The sequence below is a fragment of the Chaetodon trifascialis genome, chromosome 5, assembly GCF_039877785.1.
Source record: "Chaetodon trifascialis isolate fChaTrf1 chromosome 5, fChaTrf1.hap1, whole genome shotgun sequence".
NCBI lineage: Eukaryota > Metazoa > Chordata > Actinopteri > Chaetodontiformes > Chaetodontidae > Chaetodon > Chaetodon trifascialis.
Genome location: NC_092060.1, coordinates 3189018 through 3194323, shown reverse-complemented (window position 1 = coordinate 3194323; position 5306 = coordinate 3189018). Strand labels below are relative to the sequence as shown.

The 5306-nt window shown below is 41.8% G+C and overlaps 1 pseudogene; it reads left to right on the top strand.

The window, feature by feature from the left end:
* The first annotated feature begins 1914 nt into the window (after positions 1 to 1914).
* LOC139331752 (putative nuclease HARBI1) lies at positions 1915 to 4878 on the top strand (annotated as a pseudogene).
* Positions 4879 to 5306: the final 428 nt, after the last annotated feature.

Below are 5306 nucleotides of genomic sequence, written 5' to 3'. Positions count from 1 at the left end.
CGGTGGAGTCTGTGTTTATATCAGGGATGCTTGGTGTCAAGACGCTGTGGTGATTTGTAGACACTGTTCACCCCTCGTGGAGTTTATGATCATCAAGTGCCGGCCTCTGTTAATGTCCTGTACATTAACAGAGGCCTGTACTGTAGCAGCATTGCCAATAAAGTTGACTTGACTTGACTTGACTCATTCAGCAACAGACTGATCCATCCCACTGCACCACAGAGTGACGGAATTTTTTTTATTTTATTTTATTTTATATTAGAAATAAATATCTACATTTGCTCCTTCTAACTCTTAAGTCTATTACTTTTCTTGTTTTTCATTTTTATTCAGGGGCTTTTTGTAACAAAAGAATTTCCATTTCCATTTGATAACCATTGTTCAGATTACTAACAGATACCAGATGTCACTGATAGCTAGACCAGTAGGGGGTTGGACTAATGAAAATGAGATGCCTACATTCAAATGGCCACATCTTCTTCAAATATTTTCAGATTTCCATGTGTTAGACATCGTTGGGAAGCTTAGAAACTACACTTTCTATCTGTAAATAACTCAAAATGCCCCCCCCATACATTTTTCAATATTCCTATTACTGATGTGGGACTAATAAAGGAATGTCTTATCTTATGTTAATCTTTTAGGAAAAGTTTCTTTAACTCACCTGATCAGCCAAAACAAAAAAGGGGAAATAATAAGGCAATGGATGGAGTCTGAATCTCTGGAGTCTCTGTAAAGATTAAATTACACTCCCTCTAACTTGTTCACCGAAGCTGGAAGTTCATCGTCCTTTCTGGCAAGTGACCTCACATTTCCCATAGAAATGTGAGGGGGGGGTTGATCGGTATAGGAAGGTTTTTCTAAATCTAGTTCAATTTGCACTGACTGAACTGTTGCCAACAGTACCACCTGGGGAATTTCATCCTAGGAAGTATTTTTAAACCTAAGTCACCATTAAGGCACGATTCCACTGTAAAAGAGAAGCATATGCTTAATTACAAAAATGCAATTTAAAAAAAACAATAAAAAAAACATTCACACCGGGCCAAAGAAAGAGGCTTACTGGGGTGTAGGGGCTACTGATTGGTGTGGGGAAACCCCCAACCAAAAATATAAGCATCCAGACACTCGTGACAGTCACACACGCACACATTCTGTAAGGAAACCCAAAACCCAGGGGAGCACAGCACATGAAAAGGGGGGAATCCCGCCACCACCAGCACCACCACTAGAGCTAGAAGAACTAGAAGCTAGAGCTAGCTAGAAGACCTCGCACTGGAGTCTGAAATAAAAAGGAGAACAATGAGAAAATTGGACTTTGAAAAAAACAAAAAAAACTTGAGTGAGAGGTGAGTTATGCCTTCAATACACACTGTATGCTGACTGTAACACAAATAATGTATTAATCATTATTCTCCTTTCCTCCCTCGGCTCCCAGAAGATGACACATCTTAAAAAAATAAAATAAAAGGTCAAATGGAATTTTGGTGGTGTCTGTCTGTTTAATGTATGCACAGTTAGGGCTACCATAGAGATGACATGAGGCACACAGACTATGGACTTTCCATCTGTCATCCCACTTAAGTGCTATGATTGATTGGAAGTTGAAACACTGGCTGCATTAAGGCTAGAAGAAAGGCACATAATGTATCCTGAAATGCAATTTCCTAGATATATCAAAACACCTTATGGCAATAAAAAGTGAGTAGAGGGAACGGTTTGATTATCTATTCTTTGAGGTAGTAGGTAACTATTAAAAAAAAAAAAATACAAAAAAATATAAAAGTATCATGATAACTAAATAACTATTTGCAGTTTGTGAGGTGTGAGGGTGCAAAGGTGATCCTCGTTAAGTCAAGTGGGCCACTAGCATATATGAAGGCCCAAAATGGTGTGTTCCTTTCTGCTCTAACAATGGCGTGCCCATTCTTGCAAGATGTGGTGGATGAGGAAGCACTCGTGCTCAGGAGAGCCTTCAGGCAAGAGAGGGTCTTCAGGGACCGGTTGGACCCACTGGCCTTCCCTGATGACCACCTTTATGAGAGACACAGGTTTTCTGCAGATGGCATCAGGTATCTGTGCAGACTGCGGGGTCCCAGGATCAAACACCGCACAGCACCGAGCCATGCACTGAGTGTCAAGCAGATGATTTGTGTGGCCTTGCACTTTTTTGCAAGTGGAGGCTTCCTGTACTCAGTAGGGGATGCAGAACATCTGAACAAGGCCACAATTTGCCGCACAGTACGGAGTGTGTGTCTGGCTATTAAAACACTGTCAGATGTCTTTATCTCCTTCCCTGGCCACAGAAGCCTCTGAGACATCAAGTTTTATAGGATTGCAGATAAGAGAAACTACAAATTATAGGACAACTGTTGACATAGTAGGGTAGTCATAGTAGGTAGATACTCATTGCTTTGTGTTACAGGTTTCCCCAATGTCATTGGTGCATTTGACTGCACACATATCAAGATAAAATCCCCCCCAGGTGCCCATGAGGCGGATTTTGTGAATAGGAAATCCTTTCACAGCATTAACATTCAGGTGAACATGACTTTTTGACATTGTCAATTAATGAACACTGTACATTGCTTGTGATGTGCGTTGACAGGTTTAATAGTCTTCATCTTATAATTTCAGATGGTCTGCAGTGCTGACTGTCTGATCAGCAATGTTGTGGCAAAGTCGCCTGGCTCAGTCCATAACTCCCGAGTCTTTCGGACCTCTGGAATCTATCAGTGCCTATCACAGGGTGAGCCACACAACCTCTATTAATAGCCACTTTTTACATTATAGCTGTGTGAAGAATGTCACTCTATTTATGAGGTTGTGATAGTGAGATTTTGTATTGACAGGTGAATTCTCTTCTGTCTTGCTGGCGGACAGGGGGTATGGCTGCCAGCCTTTTCTCCTGACACCATACACAGACCCCCAGGAAGCACAGCAGGCCGACAATCATGCCTATGCCAAGACAAGGGCCAGGATTGAAATGAAGTTTGGCCTCCTGAAGGCACGCTTTCATTGTCTTCATGACTTACGGGTCAGCCCTTTGAGGGCATGTGACATCACTGTGGCCTGTGCTGCTCTCCACAATGTGGCCTGCCTGAGGAAGGAGAGGGCCCTCAGAGTGCCATCACACATGGACTGGGACAATCCTGCCATCTTCTGATGACGACAGTGGTTGGCTGGTCAGGGACCAATATGTGTGAAATTATTTTAGCTAACATGCATGCTTTAAATTTCATTTAAATATGTCCTGCATTGGCAGAGACGCATGTTGTGAATTTCAGTTATATATGGCCTGCATTGGCAGAGGAATTTGTGTTTTTTTTGTTTGTTTGTTTTTTGTTTTTTTCAATTTAGATTGATTTGGCCTCTTACGTTTGTGCTGTATACTGTGTGTGTACAAGCTTGCAGGGAGGCTACTGCATCCATTGAATTGTCTGTTCATTTGTTGTGTACGGTTTTGTCCTGCATTTATTTCAGTGTGCAGACTTGTGGGGTGTATTATATACAGACCTTTGAATGTGTATTTATTCTTGTGTTGTATAATATGCTTTGATTCTGTGCTTTTTGTCTTGTAGAGTCACTGTGTGCCCTTACACAACAAAAATATATTTCTGACTATATTATGTGGCAATATATTTCATTTGTATTCATATATTGTGAAATTTAGATTTAGTAACATATCACGATGTATTAGAAAACAATATATTATATCTGTAAGTGATATATTGTGGCATATATGAAAATACTGCAATTATTGCCGTTTTCATATATTGAATAAACACATTGTTATATTATTTAATATATTGTTATTTATTTATTTACATTGTATGAGATTATATATTGGAATACACAATGAATATATGTAAAAATATATGTTAAATTATATGAGATAATAAACCTCAATGTGCAAGAAAATATAATCAGATATATATGGGAACATATATGTTGAAAAATATAGATATTATTATACATGATTTATATTAAATAATAGATCTAATTATATACTGTAGACATGTGCACGCTTCCATTCCACCTTTCATGCCACTGCCTACCTGCCTATATATTGCAATATATCTGACATTATATGAGTTTATATATTGAAATACAGAGTGAATATATGTAAAAATATATGTAAATTATATGAGATAATAAACCTCAATGTACAAGAAAATATAATCATATATATAGGAACATATATGTCTCAAATATGTATATACAAATATATATATGTGACCAGCCATGAGAAAACCAGCAATAAGTCTCCCGGGGGGCATTTTGAGTTATTCACAGAATCTAAAAGTGTAGTTTCTAAGCTTTCCAACGATGTCTGCGCTCTGTTTGTGTGAAGTGAAGATGGCGCCGGTGTGTGTGGCTGCTCGTCTCTCGCTCTCTCTTTGGTGTGTGTTTTTAGTGTTTCTAGTCCTTGGCACTCTACAGACCAAGTCTCTGCTGGTGTACAATCGCCAGTCTCTCCTGGATCTTCGGCATAATGTCGTGGATCTAAGTGTGTTTGACTATGGTGGGCAAAAAACCTTGCCCCCGCTCCTGTCGGGGATCCCGACTCATCTGCTCTGGGCCTCGGCCTTACCTGCCCGGCGGAAGCGTCTCCGTTGCCGCAGTAAACGCAGCGGCCGTCTGGTGAAGCTAAAGGTCTGCCTGGCACTGCCTTCTTCCATCTCCCGGACAGGACATGGATTATTCCTCCCTTTCATTGTGTCGCGGCGCTTCCTGGACTCCGTCGACGCCTGCCTGGTACCTGTTGCCGGTCTGGATGAGGGACTCCGGCCCCGCCGCCCCTGCTCTCCTCGGCTCCGCCAGCGTGGGGTGAACCTGAGGACGCTGCTCCAGGCTGCGAACACGGACATGCATTAGACCTGGTTCTGTCTCACGGGGTGTCTGTGTTTAACCTGGAGGTCTGTGACAGTGTGTTCTCTGACCATATGCCTGTGTTATTTGATGCTGGTTTCTCCTGTGCTGCAGTCAAATCTGGCGCTCCTGCTCGGCGCTGTCGGGTTTTTAACCCTCTCACTGCCAGTCAGTTCTCTGCTGCTTTTGACCAGCTCTGTGTTCCCTCTGACTCGACTCCCCCAATACAGACGAGCTCAGTTCTTGGTTTCACTCCTCCTTTAAAGCCATTCTGGGCTCTGTGGCTCCATTAAAAACTAGGCAGCCTAAAGCTAAACCTGAGCCTTGGTTAAATGACAGGACTCGTGCAGCTAGACGGGAGTGCTGTAAAGCTGAACGCAGGTGGAAGAAGGACAAGCTGCAGGTCTCACTTCAAATCTTAAAGGACTGCTGGC